The 21349-nt window shown below is 44.0% G+C and overlaps 1 protein-coding gene across 8 annotated transcripts in view; it reads left to right on the top strand.

Annotated features, from left to right (window-relative positions):
* Positions 1–21349, top strand: part of LOC119647574 (contactin-associated protein-like 2) — a 231225-nt gene that overhangs the window by 37388 nt on the left and 172488 nt on the right. The gene's annotated exons all lie outside the window — the stretch shown is intronic.

The following is a 21349-nucleotide window of genomic DNA, read 5'->3' as shown; positions in this document are numbered from 1 at the left end:
CGCTCACCTTCTCAGCGTAACCCATATCTGGATGCTACTCACACCCCTAGTTTCCAAAAGGAATCGGAATCGGAAATACATTATAAGGGTGAAGGTAGAAAGTAAAAAAGTCTGAATTCTATTTTTCATTTTTACACTGTTAGAATGTCTTATATACGCACCAAGAAAGATTTGGAGGAACTCCATATTCTTTCATATTCTTTGAAGGAAGTCTTCAAAATTCCTCGAAGTCCTGAAAGGATCACATATCCTAAACCCAACACCGATGGTACGTAGTTGTGGTTAACGCACTGAAGTTATGGCAACTGTATCCGTTCATAGCAGTTTCTTTGTTCTTTGTCTACAAAAATGAGATGAACATCCAGGGTCCGGTTAAATATTTGTACTATTCTATGTAAGTGTTAATACATAACCGTAACTCGGCTTTTTCAAATGCTTTTTATCATTTAATCAAGGAGATGCATACCACAAGCAAATAGACTCACACCCCTTCCATGGTTATAGTGTAGCAATCAACGCCATGGTATATCATTCACTCCTATTTTTTGGGTTAGGGAGGTAAAAGTATTTACGGACAAAGTGCCAGACTCCTGTCACAGACAGACTACCGGCTAAAGCGCCCCCTGGAACATCCAGGGCTCTGAACCGAAACCGTTTGAAACATTATTAACATCAACGGCGCAACAACCGGTATCTGGTCCAGGCCTGCTTTAATAAGGAACTGCAGACACCCCGGAAAAACTGTGTAGCGTCCTGACCTACGCCATTGCTCCATGTCAGGCAGGGTCTGCCTCGTCTTCTTTTTCTACCATAGATATTGCCCTTGAAGATATTCCGAGCTGAATCATCCTCATCCATACGGTTTAGGTGACCCGCCCACCGCAACCTATTGAATCCAATTTTATTCACAACCTGACAGCCGTGGTATCGCTCATAGATTTCGTCGTTATGTAGGCGACGGAATCGCCCGTCTTAGGGGGTCAAAAATTCTTCGGAGGATTCTTCCCTCGAACGCAGCCAAGAGTTCGCAGTTTTTTTTTTTTGCTGAAAACCCAGGTCTCTGAGGAATACATAAGGAATGACAGGATCATATTTTTTGTACAGTAAGAGCTTTGACGCTATGGTGAGACGTTTCGAGCGGAACAACAGCGGTACAGCGGTAAGTTGAAATAGGCTCTGTTGGCTGCCAGCAACCGTGCGCGGATTTCATCGTCATAGCTGTTATCGGTTGTGATTTTCGAGCCTAGATAGGAGAAATTTTCAACGGTCTTAAAGTTCTGGTCTCTATCTCACTTGCCTCTATCTTAATTATTTTCGTTTGACCAGTGCAAGGCGGCCTTGAAGTCGGTGAAAAAATGGTGCAATATGGACATCAATCCCAACAGTTTCTCCATCGCTTCCCGCACAAAGAAAATCCGATCTGTCGCTGATTTGCCTGGAGTGAAGCCTCTTTGATATGGGCCAATGATGTTCTGGGCTGTATGGGGCTATCCGGCCTAGCAAGATAGAGGAGAATATTCATATAGATGGTACTCAATAACGTGATACCTCTATAATTGCTACACCGCGTGATATCCCCTTTTTTATATAAGGGATAGTTAGTGCCTCGTTGCCAATCGTAAGGCATTGATTTGCTGTGCCATACCTTGAGCATCACTTGATGAACCGCCTGGTGTAATTGGTCGCATCGATATTTAACCAATTTGGCTGCAATTCCATCGGCTCCTGACGACTTATGGTTTTTAAGCCGGTGGATTGCACAGACTGTTTCCTCTATGCTTGGTGGTGGGAGCATTCGTCCTTCGTCTTTTATTGGCGTAACCTCCAAATCACCGAGATTTTGGTTGTTAAGTAGTTCATCAAAATAATCAACCCATCGCTCCAATATTCTATCGGAAATCAGATTTCCCTCTTTGTCTCGGCAGAGTGAGCTTCCAGTTTTTTAAAGCTTCATCCAGACAGACTTGTTGATAAAACTTGCGCGCCTGTGTTGGTTCTCCCAGGCTTCCTTTTTCCGTCAGTGAAGTCGCTTCTCCGCGCGACAAAGTTCGTGATAAGTTTTTGTGCGTGGCCGCGCTCTTTGAGAATGCAACATTACTCGGTATGCGTCATTGTTCCGTTCCGTAGCTAGCTCACATTTATCGTCAAAGCGGTCGTTCCTTACCTGATTGTCAGAGGGGATTGTAGCTGGTTTTGTAATTCGAGCTCGGAGCACTATGCCAACGAGACAGTAATCCGAATCTATATTAGCCTTCCTGTATGTTCTGATATTTATCAAGGCTGAGAGGTGGCGGCGTTCGATAAACACGTGGTCAATTTGGTTGAAAGTGGTCCCATCTGGAGAGACCCACGTATCTATGTGGATCGTTTTCCTCATAAACCAGGTACTTCCAACAACCACTTCGTGCGATACTGCTAGCAACTGGGACAGGCTTCGAGAGTTCGTTCTACTGCCTCGTAGAATGTATCCTTCTCCGACTCTGCAGTCTCCTCTGTAGGAGCGTGAGCTTTTATGAGGCTTATATTTCTAAACTTGCCTCGCAAACGCAGCCTTTTGCTTATATTTTCAAAACCGATAACAGCAGGTTTAATTTTTTGGCTAACTAAAACACCTACTCCGACCACATGGTTTACTGGATGGCCACTATAATATATGGTGTAACGGCTCCTCTCCAGGAAACCGATCCCTGTTCACCGCATCTCTTGCAACGCTGTTATATCAGCCTTGTATTGGGACAAGGTATCGGCTGGCTTCTCAGCGGCATTCGGTCTGTACAGGAAGCGCACGTTCCATGAGAAAATACGCAAATTGTTATTCCATTGTCGTTGCCGGGTTCGTGGTTGTAAAATCCATCCTGTCCGCCGAGCCTCCTTCCGTGGCTTCGTAACATTGGTTTTCCATGTAGGGTTGTCAGCCCTACCCAACCCACAAAGAGGTGGACTAGTTGGTACATTTTAACCCGTTTGTAGGCGCGGGAGACTCGCCTTCTTCCTTCTCCGTCCGCAGTTTTTCCTGAAGAAGGAACTCTCAGCGATCACGACGTGGAGGCGGAGATAAGGTTTGGTAGCAGAGCTGTTGGTGTTGGTTCAGCAGGCGTTTCCCAGGTTTTATGGTCCATAGTGGGTACCATTCCACGTTTCGCCCTGGGACCTATACTACCTTTTGACCGATAGAATCGCCCACTATAATTCCATCAACTGTCCTATCTCCTACTTAAATCCCTAAATTCCAATTCTAATTAAGAGTTCAATCTCCCTCCCCTCCCCCTCATTACTATTACCTATCATCCAGAACTAATTCGATGTTAAAATCGCTTGTCTTAGCTCCATGTTGTCAACAATTCACTGAGTTCAGCTTCGGAATGCCAGTTTCGAAAGTCTGAAATGAGTCTCAACCAGAATTTCCTCTTCAATTTCATGGGGCCAAGCCTTCAGCACATTTTTTATCCTTCTGTCTGATTCTTCTTTGTTACATCCCTTCCATTTCCAAATCCCCCCCATAAAATCTTCTTCCCCAATAATAAATGCAATTCTCGGAAAGTCACAAATAACAAGTTTAAAAAAAAAAATGTCTCGGTCTTTCTAACACGAAAAGTTGCAGATCGCCTCTTTGACAATAATATGTCCCAAACAGTGAACGTTTGTCAAGGACAAATTTGGTCGTCCGCATATTTAATGCCAGACCGGTGCATTTCCTATAGAGGACAACTTCCCTTAAGAATAAGTAGGTCCTGGTCAAAAGTCTTGTTGTAAGTATAATATAAGTTATAAGTAACATGTCAACAAAATATGCAAATACCTTATGCCACAAGTACACATGGATTAGTCGTTGCATAGTTTGGGTTGCATTACGAAGCCCAAACCGCATGATCGGCGCCCAGCAACTATCCAGTCAATGTTATCCTTAGACATTAATTGTAAAACGTCTTAACTCGTAATCATTTTAGCCTTTGGGAAACCACGAACGAAACGACCTTAAAACCAAAAAGAGTAGGCTCTTCGGAAAATATATATATATGGCAGGTCTGTGCTATTCTAAGTTACATCAGAGGGAATTGAAAGGCACCGCAGCCCAACTGGCGAGCCTATATTAGTGGTGATGATGGAGGTAGTGATGAGGTACAAGATGGTTTCCCCCCTTCATTCGCAGAGTACCTTAAAGATTAGTAACTTAAAGTTCCAAGTTCAGTTCGAAAAGCTAGCCCTTTGAATCGGGGACTGCAACCGATCGTCGAGCAGACGATTCTATTAACCATGTAAATCTTGTTAACTCAACAGTTTAATTTTCTGTTCGTTGAGATGTGAATTGGGAAAAGAGCTGTCTATAGATCCAGTTTCACCCCACTCCTGAAAGTGTCAAGTCACTCTGCACCCTGACCACCATTTTCTGAGAATAAACCAAATAGATTTCCATATCCACTTCAGGCTGGCCGCGGACCCACTATCAGCCATCAAACCGATAATGGATTCGTAAATAGGTCTCTAAGAGTGTCCCAAAAATTCGGCCACATAACATCCCCGCTCAATCGGCCATACTTCCCCTGCGAAAACCCATATTTCTTGCGATAGTTCATCCACAGTCGTGCCATCCATCCGACAGGGAGGAAAGGGCTTAAATTTTTCAGCACCAAAGCATGTCATTTCACAGGAACGTCCCAGGATGTCAGGTCTTCAGAAACCTGAAAGCTAGATTAGAATTAGACTTATAAGGATAATGCCTTTACATGAATATCCTCCACTGTTTCTACAGCATACTTCATTTCACTCAACAAAATGATGACGTAATATACGATAGGTCTATATTTCCATGCCATGTCCCTTTTAATATCGATTTATGGCTTTCAAGTCAAGTTTTGAAGTCAATTGCCTTATTGACCCTTACAAGGACATCGTAAAGCACAGCGAGGATGTGGATACGTCGGAATGCATTTCCATTTTTTTCCTCTTCTTGTTTTCACCAGGGTAAATAACGTGTTAATGTCCTGAATAATGTGTGTTATTCGTTGCGTATTTTGTTGTTGATTCACTTGTGTTTTGCATAGTTGGAAGAAGGAAAACATTTTCCTCTTTGGATTGTATAATTTACAAATGGAAAGAATGAAACTGAATTCATTGAAAAAGGGATTTCAATGGGGAATTTTCGTATAATCATGGAAATTGTAAGCATCCAAAGTGAAGATATTAAATTTGACCCAAATGAGGTGTTTTCTAACCAATTTTTACCTAAGGGAATTTACTAAATATTCTATTCACGTCATATACAGTAAAATCTATTGTTGATATATTTAAGGGCCAAACAACTTAGTTCTTTCAAAGGGTGGTCTTTAAGGCCTTTTTGACATTTGTTGCAAATGGAAGGTGTCTGGATATTAAAAATGGGTCAACTACTTCAAAGAGTCACTCTCAGAAACTATCCAACCGACAAATTACTACTCTCTAGGAGATGCCATCGTATACCACCATATTCCTACATAAAAATTCAACCAATCTCTCTATACCTGAAGCGCCAAATGCCAAGTCCCCAAAGAATGGTTTACCCAGTGTCCGCAGCCTGACTCTAGCCAGAGCTGGGCAATCGCAGAGAAAGTGCATCAGGGTTTCCCTTCCTTCTCCGCAGCTTCGGCAATGCGAATTGTAGGGTATGTCGAGCCTAGCGGTATGGTCCCCTATGGGCCAGTGCCCCGTGCAGATCGCCGTAATCGGGCTATGTTATAAGTTGGCCGAATTCTCCTCTCCATCTCAGTCCCGCGGCTGCTAGGTAGTGCGAGTAGACTCCGCCCCGGACTGCCAAGAGCAGAGCCTTGCCTGGCCAATCCGTCAGCCCGCTCATTACCCTCTATGTTCCTATGCCCGGGAATCCAGAGGAGAGTGACCTAGAGCGTGCCGCCCAGATGGTTGAGCGCGTCTCTGCACTGCCCCACCAGCCGGGAAGATGTCGTCGTTGAGTACAAGACCTTGATGACCGCATGGCTGTCGGTCAGAATGGCTATGTAACGCTTGGGGCTCGAATCACGCTCCAACCATCGACAGACTTCCAATATCGCCAGTACTTCCACCTGGAATACACTGGCGAAACCTGGGAGACCATACAACTTGGATACACCGTGTGTATTCGAGAAAACCCCCGCGCCGACTCCATAGGCCATCTTTCGTCTGTCCGTAAAGAATACCGTGTCCCGACTTGTTATATTAGAAAGTCGATTAGAATAATCATCAAAAATGTTGAGTTTAAGGGATTCACTCACTATTTCGCAGGCCTTTGGAAGTTGGCCAATGGGAAATTGCTACCCTGTTGGTAGAGTTGCTGGTTTGGTTGGTTTGGGTGATCCTCCGTTCTTTTGAGGAACCGTTCCACCAAGTTGAGGACGAATTCTCGAAGAGGTTTCACTTTGGCGTGCCGATACACTTCCACGTTTCTTCCAACCTTCTTAGTTTTCCAATTGTAGGAAAGACCAGCGCAGCGCCTTGAAATCCGGCGTTCGAATACCTCACATTTGGACATGGTTTGCGTGGAGCAAATGACCGACGTGGGCGCTCCATAGCAGATAATGGATCTGATTAGGGTCTTGGGAAGAGTCAGTTTGGCCTTAGTGCTCAGCCCTACTTTCTTTTGAAGAAAAAAATAGATCCCACTGAGTGCACCGCTCAAGGTGTAGTTTGAACCTGAGGAGTTCGTGAAGCTTAACTCCTAAGTATTTTATGCACTGGGATCTGCTCACTATAGTGTTTCCAATCTTCATGTTTAAGCGTTTAGCTTCGTAATGGATTCCTCTGGAACCTAGGTATCCAGATTTCCTCCGAAAGATACAGAACTGCATTTTGACCTCACTAATTTCAATGCCCCATTGGTGGTAATATTTGCAGAGGCCATTAACATATTTCTCGACCGCTTCGGCTGCCCTGTTCGGGTGGAGGCTTGAAGAGAAGATGAGAGTATCTTCGGAAGTTAGGACGTCAGCCGTGAACATATTATAAAAGGTGGGTCCAGAAGTGGATCCTTGCGGTACTCCCGATGTTACCGACAAGAGATCGGAATGCTCATTTCCCACGCTGATGTAGAAATATCTATCTTCGAAAAAGTTTAGTGCAATACTAATTATCGGAATTGGGAACTCATGATCTATTAACTTATAGATTAGTCCTTTTGCCCACACGGAGTCAAAGGCCTTTTCTAAGTCTAATGCACATGGTACGGTCAGTTTATTATCGACGTTAAGTCTTGCTACGACAGTGTCGTGAAGGTACCTAAGAGCATGTTGTGTTCCGTATTTGCTGCGAACCCGAACTGGTGGATATTGGACTAGCCCAATTGTCCATGCTCTCTCAAAGAGTTTGCTTGAATTGGACAATAATGAGACAGGTCTAAAGTTGTTAGGCTCCCTAGAGCCGCCTTTTTTCCGGATAACAATTATTTTAGCTACTTTCCAGGTGGTGGCAAAGTTGCTTAATAACGTAATTTGGAATTTGAGTTTGAGGTCAACGCGGTGAGTTGCGATAAAGTCAGGAAATGTTGCGAGTCCGTTGGCTTTACCAAAGAGTTCGTGTAGGACGATTTCACTAGTTTGTTTGAATGCCCAGAGACGAAGTCGGCGATAGTTGTCTCAACTATTGACACCATGGCCGGATTATTTTGAGGCGGAGGAGTATTGAGCTGAGACCCAATTGATTCCCCAAGGACTTGCGCCTTTTTGGCGACTCCACAGATTGGTTCGTGGTTGCGCCACCATTCTTCAGATAATTGTTCTCAGGCAATTAATCCGCGAAAGCAATGCTTTGTATGTCATAGGGAAGTTTGTTGTATACAAACTCATCGACTTTGATCAACCTGGTATTCCTGCATGTAGCAGCATTGATGGTGTCTGTAGCCAAAATGTCGATTTCTTTGCCCAGACAGATTACGATCTGTAGCGAGTCACTTCAAGTTCAGCATTGCTGCTAAATCTGACTTGAATTTGTCCCCCCGAACGATCTGGAGGTTACCTTAACTCGCTTTTGCAGTTGCGAAGTAGAGGCCAGTTTGAGTTCAACTGTAAAATGGTCGGACATGCCTGGCAACGTTTTACTAGTGCTGTAGCCTTTCAATAGTCTTGTGAGGGACGTTGGCAGAAGGTTTCTCATCCAGCAGCTAAAGATAAAGGAGTTTGTTACTATTCTGAACCGTCTAATATCCGGCACTCCTCTAAATAGAAGCACAATTATCTTTGGCACAAACGCACTCAAACGGAACAAAACTGGTTTTCTTGATGGTTAACCCACGAAAATATCCTGGTCAATTCCCGCAGCCTCCGTAGAGTTGTTACTTCGACTCATTCGTAAATGTTGAGAATCTGAGACCCTTCTCCATTGAGTGGAAAAAGACGATTATCGTTAAGATTCTGAAGAGAGTGGAAATTATTCTAGAACATATTAAAGGACACTTCGAAAGCTTGATCCATTGGTTTCTGTTCTGGATCCTCTTGGATCGAGCACATTAACGCGAAAGCATCCGGAAGCAATGGGCGGAAAATGAAATTCACCACAAATTCCAGTCCCCACGCATTGAATTCGCCGATAGTAGCCTCCGGGTCGTAATGCATTCGTCTCTGACTACCTCATCCAACATAGCTGCTTCATAATTTACTGGATTACTTGTGTTCCAAATGGCTATACCTTCCCAATGCCGTAATGAAATGCTGCTATGAAATTACGTGAGCCATCGATGAAAGTATGTGCAGAGTGAGCGAGGGGTCTCTCAGTTGACTCAGATGTGAATGAATACCTGAACCAAATCGGGGTAATAATCTCGGGCGAACGTAATGCTGACCACATTGCTCTAACACACTTGGAGACCCTGATCCAATATGGATTATTGCGCCAACGATTATCATTATTACTATTTCTGCCGCTTCCCCTTTATTGACTTTTCCACCTTCCAAGGAAATTTTTAACTGTCTTACCCGAACACTACTCCAGCTCCAGCAACAAATGTCCTTTTTAGGAACGTCTGATTCAGCGGACTTCTCCTAGGTCCGTCAGTTCTTGGTCGGATTTCACCTTGCTGAGAATGCCGACATATGTCACATCATCTTTTTTGGAGATGATGATCGATTCGGATCAATTGTACCAAGCTTGGTCCATCCTTCCGAGGTTTCCTTTGGAAGCCCAACATCCTTGAGTTCATTGAAGCCGATGTTACTGTTTCTAAAATTTTTGTAAGCCTTTTTGCCCTTTATCGTCATCCGAAGGCCCAAACAAATCATTTGCTCCATCTCTACTTCTCTTTTTCACTTTACCGTCCTTTGGGTTTGAGAAAACTTTACTTGTATTGCCTGAGTGACGTTTGGTTTCTTCGAGTCATTTGTTTCGTCATTGGCACTGTTATACAGAGCTCTAATGGCGCTGACGATGTTTTTATTGGCCTAATGTACATTGTGTTTGTCCTTTATGTATTCGGACATTTCTATTATTTTCCCTTCGAGCAGAATGAACTATGATTCGTCAGACACAATTCCTCTGTTTGATTTTCTTACTGTGCACTTCCGTATTGAAGTTGAGATGAGTTTTCCGGGAGCTTTCCTGATATCAATCTTTCATCGAAGCAGGATGGTTGAGTTTTCCTTAAATTGGTTCAGCACTGGTTTCTGCAACATCGAACATTGTCAGCACCCCACTCTGAACTAACGAATGGCCAGTCCGTAAGTCAACTTTTCGTATCTTCCCAGCATGTCTTTCTAGCTTTAGCTCTTCCCTAAAACTGTGAAGGTTCCTGATGACTTATACAGCTAAGATCTACCTTGACTGCCTTGCGAGGAGAATATAAACATAGTACATGCCCCCTTAGTTGTGATTTTAATTCTCTCAGTTTCGCCCCAGACCTTTCTTGACTAAACTGAAACCCAGCTTGAACTCGACAAAAGGTATCCTTGTTTTTACTCCTTGGCATGTCTTGGTATAAAAATGGCTTTTCTTAGAAACTTATGAAATTCCACGAATCACCATGAATGAACTTTTTCTTGGGTCAGAAAAGTTTGTTTTCGGGTTGATCCCTCTGATGATGTTGCTCTACTACTAAATTTCTCCCATTATTGGGAGATGTCCTGCGCCGTCCCCATGTACTCGAGGAGGGCGATCAGACCCGAGTTTGGAAGGGACTCAACTGAAGTGGTTGCTGCCACGAAGCCTCACCGGAGGTTATCTTTTTTTTTTTGTGCGTACACGGAGGTGGAAAATCTTAGAAAGACACGTCCGCCGCAGCTCCGCCGCTCGAACGGCGGAACTACAGCGGGCGCGTGTGGGATTCACACCCACTAAAAACAACCTCCGGTCTCTCCAGCCCCAACCCCGCGGGACCACCATTGAGGTATTACTTCGCGGGGTAGGTTTGCCCTTAGGCACTCATCCTTCTCCTATTTGCAGCTTTCCTCCTTCTTTGTTCCCTCAGCAACTCCTCCTGCATTTGAATGATTGCGGAGCCAACCGCAAGCCACTTCTCCTGGGACTCCAGCATCTCAGTAACCAAGCTCTCCGGGGTTCCGCTCCTGCCCAGCACCTGGGCAGTGAAACATCACATGCTCTGGATCCTCCGGTATGCCATCACATCTGGGACAGTTCGGAGAATCATCCAACCCAAAGCGGTGCAGATACTGCCTGTAGCAACCACCGTGTCCCGTGGGTAATGTGGTAGTTGGTCTCCCCATGTTTTCGCTCAAGCCACACCCTAATGTTGGGAATGAGCCTGTGTGTCCACCGACCTTTCGTAGACTCGTCCCATCTGCGTTGCCAGAGATCAAGCGACTCTGACCTTGCCGCATTTCTACACTGTGCATGCCCCTCCATGTGTCTTGCATTGGACAGGACACTCATTTCTTTGGCCAGAATGTCAACCGGGATCATGCCTGCCACCACCAATACTGCCTCATCTGATGTGGTTCTAAAAGCACTGCAAACCTTCAAAGCCATCCGCCGGTAAACCGAGTTCATCTGCTTCCGTCTCTGAGAGTTTGCAAGCGCCTCTGCCCACACAGGCGACGAGTAGAACGGGATGGAGCGCACCACTCCGGCTAGCACCAACCTCCGGCAATGTTTCAGTCCACCAATATTTGGCAACATTTTTGCAAGTGCCGTGGTGGCACTGGCTGCCTTTTGTCATACATACTCTAGGTGTTCCCTAAAACTCAATTTGGTGTCAATTATTACCCCCAGGTATTTGATAGCCGGCTTTGATACGGCCGTATATCCACCGACCTCCACTTTTACAGTGTTATTTTTCCTGCGTTTCGTTATTAAGACCGCTTCCGTTTTCGCGTCCGCCAAGGTCAGCCCGGCCTTTTCTAGCCACGACTTTACCGCTCTCACTGTTTCCGTTGCGTAAACCTCCACATCTTCTGGATGTTTTGCTGCAACAACCACAGCTAGGTCATCAGCAAAGCAGACAATCGTAGTCCCCTCTGGGACGGGAAGAGCAAGCACCCCATTATACATGATATTCTACAACAGGGAACCAAGTACCGATCCCTGTGGTACCGCGGCTGTGACAATGTATTCTTTGGGGCCCTCATCCGTCCCGTACCAGAGAGTCCTCTCTGAGAGGTAGTTTTCCACCAAATTCGCTAAGTATCCGGGGACACCTATGTCAGCCAACGCCACTTTAATTCTATTCCAGTTGGCCGAGTTGAATGGGTTTTTGACATCCAACGCCACCACGGCACAGTAGCCGCCAGAAATCAATGCACCTTTTGCAGGTTTACCACCATGCCAATTGCGTCCACCGTAGAGTGGGCGGGTCGGAAACCAAACTGGCGTTTCGACACACCGGAGGTTATCTGGTACAATGGCAATCGGGATGGGCCTCAGAGAGCATATGCTCCAGGAAATTTCGTGGAGGATGTGCTCTCGACCTAGCTATTTGCGGTTGGCCCACTTGTGTAAGTTTCATGGTGGTTGTGATTATGCTTACACCCTTGGAGGTCATGCGTGGAGTTGCGCTATACAACTCGGGTGCCGTACCCCTCAGTTGCGGCAGAGGTGTTAGATGGGCTTCGCATCCACTGGTATAAATGCTGAGTCCGCACTCAGTATAAACCAGTCTTCAAGTCAATCTGTGTCCGAAGAGGACCCTGGGATTATGCCTACAAGGCAGGTACTCACGTTTAACCCCAGGACCTTCATGTAAGATGTCCTGATTACCCGAACCTGATTCTTGTTTGTATCATACATATTATTCCTCTGGTTGACGAATTCCATCAAATAAAGGTCTACCTGGGAAGCTGAATGAGATTCTGGCTAGGTTGATGCTTGTTTTAAAGATGTTGTTGAACTTGAGCCTGGCAGTCCCGTATTTTTCTGAGGATGTGCAAGGTTGTACATAGGTTAGAAGGAGTTTCCGTTTGCAGGTCGCATTTTTCGTTTTACCCTGATTGCTGGAGGCAAGGATAGAGCTCTCTACGACTGAAGCATTTTTGTCACCAGATGTCAACAAGCAGGCGCCCGTAAACTCACGCTCCTCTTTCACCAACATTATATCTTAAAATTAAAGCAAATTAGTTCCTTAAACATTCCGGGACAGACCACCATTTACCGCTGTATGACTCCACCTATGACTTCTCCCAAACCTCGCCAAACCACTGTCGATGCACTGTCAAACGCCTCATCATCAGTCGCAACGCTCTTAGGAAGTTCATTACCCACTCAACTCAATCATGAATATGACAACAAAAGGGACTGCAATTAAGTTTTCTATACCCATTTGTGCGATAAGGATTAAATTGAAAAGGCGCTGATTCTCATTACAAGATAATATTGTATCCTAAGCAACGACAAGAGGCTGGTGTCAAATTATGTCAAATATGTTCCGTAATTTACACTGACATGTTTGGTGAAATTGGATGTTTTCGGAAATGATGGAAATTACAGGCGTGAATCGTATTTCCGAAGCGGATTGAGGAATTCCTGGAACATGCATTAATAAGCTTCAGACTTCCATGAAAGACCTAATTATCGACTACGATGAATAGATGAATTTGATTTGTCAGTCACATGGGATTGTAACGTTGATTAACTTGATTGCAATATGCTCCGTTACGTGTGGGAAAATATTCTCCCTTGTTCATGAAAACCCTTTTAATAAATATTTACGTTTCCCTACATACGACCTACGAGTTTATGTGGTTGCTGTTTGCTTATGAATGGTTTAGTGTTCATCTTTTACTACTGCATAGGCTCCTGGTTTTACTCACTCAGCAAACACATTATCGATCAGACCAAATATCGAACTAATCGACCACATGAATTTATTCCTTAATTCAGATCTGATGGCATAATCCGATTTATGCATAATTATCAAGTCTATTAACACATGATTGGTTAAACACAACTTTGTAAATTTCCCATAAAGTAAAGCCTTGATAAAGCATAGAGATTTTCACAAAGGATACGTACGTTCGGTTCACATCAAGCGGCAGGAGCTGCATACTACATCGTCCTTTATGCACCTTCAATGCATACCAATGTGAGCTTCCAATATAGGCTCCGTCATCATCATTATCGCCCCCAGAAATTCATATTATTTTGTATAATTACATCCCCACCGGTTTAGATTCATCGGTTATATCATAAATACATTTTAATCCCAGATTATTACGGGCACGTAATGGAGATTCCTCGTTGATTGTTCAGAAAACCAATCAACCAGTGGCACTCACAGTCATATTCTAATAAATGTGATAAAGGATTTCGCTGTGGGGTATTTTCACTGGAATGTTGAATTATATGTAGATATTCGCAAAGGAGTATTTGTGTATTATAGGTTCACTTTCCGTAAGGATATAAACCACTGCCGTCTTTGGAGCCCTACAGCCAAATTCCACTGATTATTGTAATGATATAAGTTGATAGAAAGATCAGGTCGATCATCCTAAGTGGCCGACAACGACCTAGAGGGCAAAGCTATCCCAGAAACCTAAAAAAAATTGGCTAAGCTGGCCGTGAAAGTCCGCCCGCAAAGTTTGAATCTCCATCAAAGTGCTCGCTCGACACGTTCTTGCACGCCTCTGTGCTAGCCAGGCTCGGGAATGTGGGGGGGGAGGGTCCTTTGAGCGCTTTGATCCCTCACGCTTCATTACTACAAATCAACGTGTCTATTCCGATGCGTGGGTCCGCACCGGATTCCAAAATAGACATTCATAGGGACTTCGCGACGGCCTATCGAATAATAACCAGAACGCGACTAAAATGGGAAAGTAAATAAAAAGAACGGCTCGACTGCGCGCGTGGAGCCGTAAGTCTCCGGACCCGAGTGCCGCGATCAAGGAGGGGAAGATCCACGACGGATCACAGTCCCAATTATTGCCTCTTCCGCCTCAGATCTTGTATGAGGCGCGGCCCCTGAGGCTCCCACCCTTCCTCAACATCCTCAGGCCAGTTTATCATTTTTGAAGATGTCCCTTACGATACAGGTTCTGCGGGAGCAAGGAGGAAAAGAGAAGGAGGAAGTCCTCAAATTACGCTTGATTTATTAACAAATCATTTTTGTATTACGCATCCAAAAAAAATAAAAACAAATATGTAAATATAAATTATAACAAAATAAAAAAAAGAATTAAATTAAATTAAAGAAAGAAAAAAAAAAGAAAAAAAAATTAACTGAAAATCAAAAGGAAAATTTAAAAAAAAAACTTACGCTGGTCATCACTCCGAGCTCGAAGGATGATTCTGGTACAAAAAAAGTTTCCAGCATTACCATATGAAAATTCTAAAATAATTTATAATAGATTAATTCATTTATTATGATTCTTCTGTTTTTATTTATTTTATTATAATTTCTCTACCGAATCCGCCAGGCGAATGTGTAGTTGCGGGCAAGACTCCCCGAAAATTTTACATCAACTGGAGGCGCCTTTTCGACTTTCTTCCGCTGTTCTCTGGTGTTACGAACGTTATAACTTTTCACTGTGAATATCAATCCACACCGCGTCGTGATTGTCTTCGTAGCAGTCTCGGAGGCTTTCTTTATCCGAGACAGAGACGACCAAGGGTTCGTGCCGTTCACGTCATAGCCAAAAGTGCCCAAACAAAGACTTCCCGGCCTTCACTTCCCGTTTTTTTCTTTAAATCACTGAACATTTATCCTTTGTTACTCTTGTCAAAGATTTGAACTTATTCACGAAATATTTCGTTAAAATACACTTGAGTTATGCTTTAGCACGATGTGGTGTTAGTTTTCTTGATCGAATCCTTTTTTTCCTCGTGAAAATCTTCACACCTTTTTTCCAAAAAAAAACGATCTTCACTTCCCAGCCCAACTGTCACTTCCTCCACTCGCAAAAAAAACCAAAAAGAAAGACCCCGACAACGGTCCTCCTCTTTTTCCCAGGACCGCTTCATTTGCCGCTACATTGCCTTCAACTCTCTCTAGGCAATGTTGCGGCAACATGCGTATGCGCCTGCGGATGCGACAAATCATTCACTTCTTATCAAGATCAATTCGCCCGAATGCATTCAATAATGTGCAATCTACGGCGAGCATTAGGGCAATTGCACATTATTAAATGCATTATTTAAGCAAATTAATTAAAAAAAAGCCGAATGAGAATCCGCTCCCGTCACGCAGCCGCGGTCACTACATTATTTCTAGTTCATGAATCCAGACAGCAATGCATCCTTATCGTCCACTCAAGTTGCTCAAATTTAAACATCTTTGCTTTCCACCCTTCCTAATATTGGCATACCATTTGAAGCCACGACAGGTCGACCGAGAAAATAAGTCTAATCTCGTTGAAGGGATGCCACGGAATAGTGCCCGGCCCTGCAGAAAACTGACTCTAATATCAAAAAGAACAGAAAGTCAAGAAGAAAAAAAAATGCTTCCAAGCTTTGATAATTTATCAGATCGCCTTTTGTAGGACGACTAAGTGATGATGGACATCCTTGTGTAACCTCGACAGTGAAGAGACAACGTGTCATTAAATTCTTCGCCAAACCTGCCTTTTGCATTGTGAGGTTGAGGAAAGACATCATGGGGTCCATTGAGCTCTTCGAGGATCTCCGAGCATTGCACAATAAAATAGATGTATATGGTTACGACAAATTTTACCCCTCGAAAAGTTCTTCGAGTTTTCTTTGAATCTCCCTATTTACTGAGTATCAACTTGACGGATGACAGATTGCGTAGAATCGGATCGTTTTTGAAGAAAGTGGAAATCTTCAAAAAAAAAGTGGCCCGGAGACACCAGTGAGTGGGGGCCAGTAGGAAATTGGATGAAATTATAATCTCCGTATGTTTTCTCTCCAGCAATTTCCCGATGTTAGGGATCAACCTCTATATCCAAGGACCCAGTTCGAGATCGAGTTGATGTTTATATGTTGGTCATCTCATCTGCCAAGATGTCAATCAGCACCCTTTCTGATATGACGAACGCCGCGACACATGAGACGGTCCAGAAGGAGAACAAATCCTTAGGGCTGTTCTTCCATATACTGTACTCAATTTATATGCGTTAGATATAGACTGTATACAGCAATATGAAACTCACCACCCTGGCTATAAGCAGCCTGCAGGTATGCTACGGACCTCCTACATTCGGTATCATTCTTGCAGGAGCCATACTGACGATGGATGCCTTTTCACAAATATACTCCATATATTGCTTATAACTGAACTTCGCGTCTAACATCACTCCCAAGTATTTGATGGCCAGCGTGGAAGTGATGGTATGATTCCCAATTCTCATGCGAACGAAATTTATTTTCCGGCGCTTGGTGATGAGGACCGCTTCCGTCTTTTCCTTCGCGAGCGTCAGCCCAGTACTAGCCAACCAAGCCTTTACAGCACTGATTGCTGCGCATGAGTACAACTCAGCATCTTTGAGATGCTTTGTAGCCACAATCAGTGTAATAACGTCGGCGTAGCCCACCACCGTAGCTTCCTCCCGAACCGGAAGATCAAGAACACCGTTGGACATGATATTCTACAGTAGTGGGCCCAGAATGGAGTCCTTAGGGACACCAGCTAAAACAACAGATTCCTGAGGTCCATCATTGGTGTGATATCAGAATGTCGCAAGTAGCTGTCCACAATATCAACAATATAGGTGGAAACACAATCGTCGGCAGCGAACTCCAATTTCCCAAATCGAATACATGTTTAACGTCCCGGGTTATTATCATGCAATACTTGCTGGAACTACGCTTTCCATGAATTGCATTTCCGGCCAAGCCAGTAACCAATCTGATGACATCAATGGTTGATCTGGCTTTACGGAACCCATACTGTCGATCCGAAAAGCCTCTTTGATTCTAAACGACAGGGACCAATGTATTATAGATTACCCACTCCAGCATTTTCCCCATAGTGTGTGAGAAAGAATATTGGTCTTCAGGAGGATTGCTTACGACGAGGCTTCCTAGCCGTACCAACTTCTGCCACTTCCATGTTGCAGGGAATATTCCTTCGGACACGCACACTTCAAACAACTCAGTGAACTTGTCTGGTCTAGACTTCATGGAGAACTTAAGGGCCTCACTCGTCCAAACCCGAAGCTTAGTTGTCACCTATTCTATTGCTGATATCTAACAGTTCGTCTGTGGTTGCTGCCTTAACTGCTGTTACATTCTGAGTTCTCTGAAAGGTACCACCACTCCTCTCTTGCTGGGAGAATAACCCCTAAATGATTTTCAACAGGAGGGTAGGGCACGTGATCTACAGAGATGGCCGCCCTCTAAATCGTCCAATCACAACTCTATAGGCGCTTCCCGTAGGTTTACATCCGCTTCAGAACAGAGCTCCTTAAAACTTTCTCTTTTGCTCCGCAATATAGCCAACTTGCACTTTACCGGGCTTCCTTATATGTATGCTCCTTTCGTACCTGATCGATTCTTTCTGCCGCCCTCTGAGCCATTCGTCTGGTTCGATGGCAGGTTAGATCACTATTTCACCAGTGACCGGGTCTTCTACTAGGGAATATGCATCTCCTAGGCATGGACGCGTCACATGCTTTGGAGATGCATTGTTTCACATGGAGAGCTTTTTCCGTTGGCTGCCAGCATTATTAGTATTAGTATTAGTATGTTGACCATGCAGTGCCTTTACGAACCAACCTGATGATCCTCTCAGCGTTGGGTATGTTATTTATCTACCGTGTCGCTGTCTCCTCAGTTCGTAGATAATTGCTTAGTGATCGTTGTGATTGCTAATGTTCCAGGACATAGAACGCGTCCGTGTTGAGCTAACAAAGGCCAGGTCTACGATTGAAGCAGACTCTCCTTTTCGAAAGGTGCTTACATTACCTTCGTTGGCCAGAACTATGGCTAACTGCGCAATAGATGGTTTAGACTTTGCCTCATTGCGTCATTCTCTCTGATTCCGTGGCATACGCATTGAAATCGCCAGCAATCATCTTCGGACTTCACCCCCTGGGGTCGTGAACAGAGTTGTATAAGATGTCTTCAAAGTCGAACAACGTAACACTGAGTTGGGCCGTAGCACCTGTATACGTAGACGCCGCTTATTTTGCCCACACAAATTTTATAGCTTGCCTACCGCAAACCCATATCGCTACTCTACTAGTCGAGTCTGTGACACATACGCCTCCGTAACGGTTCCTGTTTGATTCAACTTCAATGGAAACTTCCATCTCAGACTCATGGGTGGTCTGCATAAGTATATCCTGAACAACCATGCAATAATTGAGGTTGATTTCAACACACCTCATTTTTTTATTGGTGTCAACGCCTTCCTGAATTCCGGGCATTTACTATTTTCGGCAACACGCCGGTTATTCCGTCCCTTCTTTTCTTCGTACAATAGGTATTTTGGGTCCCTATTGATTTTTTTGCCAATATGGCCTCTCTCCACGCACCTTCTGCAGCGATCAGACCAATCAATGTTGTTCGTGCTCGTCTTCGAGAAATGTCCAAACATGAGGCACTTAAGAGGACGCCTTTCTGGTCCATCGTATTTCGTCTAGAACTTTTCTCCTCGTGTACGACAGATTGCCCTTGCTGGAGGTAACAATTCCCTGTAGGCGAATTCACACTTTCGATTTCTTCTTCGTCTTTTCAAGAGTGACCTTGGTACACCCACCGTTTTTCGGGTATCTTAAGTTTCATGCAGGGTAGTTCCTCCATGTCAGGGCTCTCTTCCTAATGAATCCTGACTGACATGGAGGAACTACTTCCTCCATGTCAGGGCTCTGTTCTTAATGAGTCCTGACCGGATGACCCTTTTTAAACATTCCGTCCGCTTCCGCTTAGCATTTAATGTGCTTTCCAGACTTTTTGCCGTTTTTGGTATCGGTGAAGATCGGAGATTTTAAAAACTTCTCCTGAATGGGCCAATCTCTTGATGTTAGAGTATTTTCTGCGGACATCTTTCTTGGACAGATAAGGTTGGTGTCGGCGCTACATTAGCCACCGTTCCTCCAACCTGCTAGTATAACTTCCTAATTTCGACGACATCCTCTTCAATAACTTTTTTATCTTTCGTCCAGGCCAAAACCTTAGGTTTAAACATACAGTGCCATTATCATGAATTTTGTTGATATTTTGCTTGTTATCACTGGTGAATTGAAACTCGTACCTGTAAAGACTTTAGGAGACACTACATCCTTTGGAGAGAGGGATAAATATTTCTAATAATGACGTCACTGATAAAGAAAATAAAAGGGCTTGGTAAAAAAATGTAATCCTGGCCAACTCCAATTTGGAGCTTACATTCCTCTGAGCTTTCTTAAAATCGATGGAAAAGTTTGAAAGTGGAGATCTTAACTTCGAACACTGCTTCAAAATGTTCTAAAGATTGTTTATATAGTTAGCGCAGGAGGACCCAGTGCGGAAATCAGGGAGCTTTCTATCGATGCGCTTCAGAACCTTCTTTTCTTCTTCTTCAGCTTTTGTTCCTTTCTGAAGATGGGACGGCTTGTCTTGATCGCTTGCGCCGTTTTACTCAGTCAAAGGCTTGATTTGGGTTCTCCTATATAGTGGGTTAACACTCGTAACCATAGAGGATCACAGGGCAGACGACTGTGTGGAAAATTTTGGGTTGGATATTGATACGCCGATCACAAAGAACACCAATGGTGGAACGCCACTTCATTCACTTTGAGCTGATGCGTGAAGTAATTTCATAATACTGTTTATCATTCACTGATAGCATTGATCGGGGTTATTTAAATCGCTCAGTTCTGGGCAGGTCACTGACATTGACAGTGATGGTGCTTGCCTCATTGGGACTATTCGTCAAAAACTCTGTTTTATTCAGATTCAGTCTAAGATGTTTTGTATAAGGCGACTATTCCATTTTTGAACGAGATATTCTTTGCTACGAGGCAGTAGGGAACCATAAACTACATAAAGAAGTGTATAGGGCGCTGGACGTTGGATATCTCGTGTGACAGTGTCCATAACAAGAACAAAGAGAAAAGGTAAGCGGGCACTACCTTGATAAATATCGACAGAGCTATCAAGGCGTTTTTGATACATGCACCACATTTCGAACTTTGCTTTTCGGATCATGGTAGAGCAATTCAACCCAGCGCGGGAGTTCTTCTGACACTAGGTGTTGGCGTGGACCATAAAAGATGACTTCATGTTGCACACGGTCAAACTCTTTCTCCAGATCTAGAAATGCAATGTAAATAGGGCGATTTTTCTCACGGTGTTTTTACATGAGCAACCGCGACTTAATTCACGGTTATTTGAACGGTGTTGCGAAGGCGATTGTCAAGAATGTGTTCAAAAATCTCCATGGTATGAGACAGAAACCGGATCGGACGGAAATTTGAACACTCCGTTGGCGTGCCTTTTATTTTCCATATTTATATTCCATATTGGTTGTGCTTTCTAACCAGTGAGATGGTGTTCTAGCTTCCTGAATAACCCGATTGAAGAACTCACTGATCACAAAATTGAGTCCCAGCTCTTCGCTTTCCAAAGTTCAGACGCGATATCGTCGAATCCTATTTACTTTCCCCGAATGCGGTCGCACTGACAGGTGAAATTGCTCGAAGGATGCTAGGAAAGGCGTTTTTTCACGGACCTAAATTAAGGCATCATCATTTCAAAGTCAAGTATCTCGGGTGATGAGCCGTTTGCCTGGCTGTACGGAAACGTCAACAGCGGTGATAAATAGTTCTGCGATTAGACCGTAAAACGTAGAGAGTTTACTTCATTTTAGGTCAAAGCTCTCCGACCCTGTAAGAGGGAGCATATGCAATGCGCAAGTGCAAGCACGCTAACAATGCATAATGATTCTTTCCGAGGTCGATGCCAGAACCTTTCTTGTTACGTACATCCAGCACACAGCTTCTAAGTCTACTGCTGCTCGAAATATGGTCAATTATTCGTTATGGCAAGCTCTGTGTTCGAATGATGTACT

Source organism: Hermetia illucens, chromosome 2 (genome assembly GCF_905115235.1).
Source record: "Hermetia illucens chromosome 2, iHerIll2.2.curated.20191125, whole genome shotgun sequence".
Lineage (NCBI taxonomy): Eukaryota > Metazoa > Arthropoda > Insecta > Diptera > Stratiomyidae > Hermetia > Hermetia illucens.
This window is presented reverse-complemented; position numbering and strand designations above follow the sequence as displayed.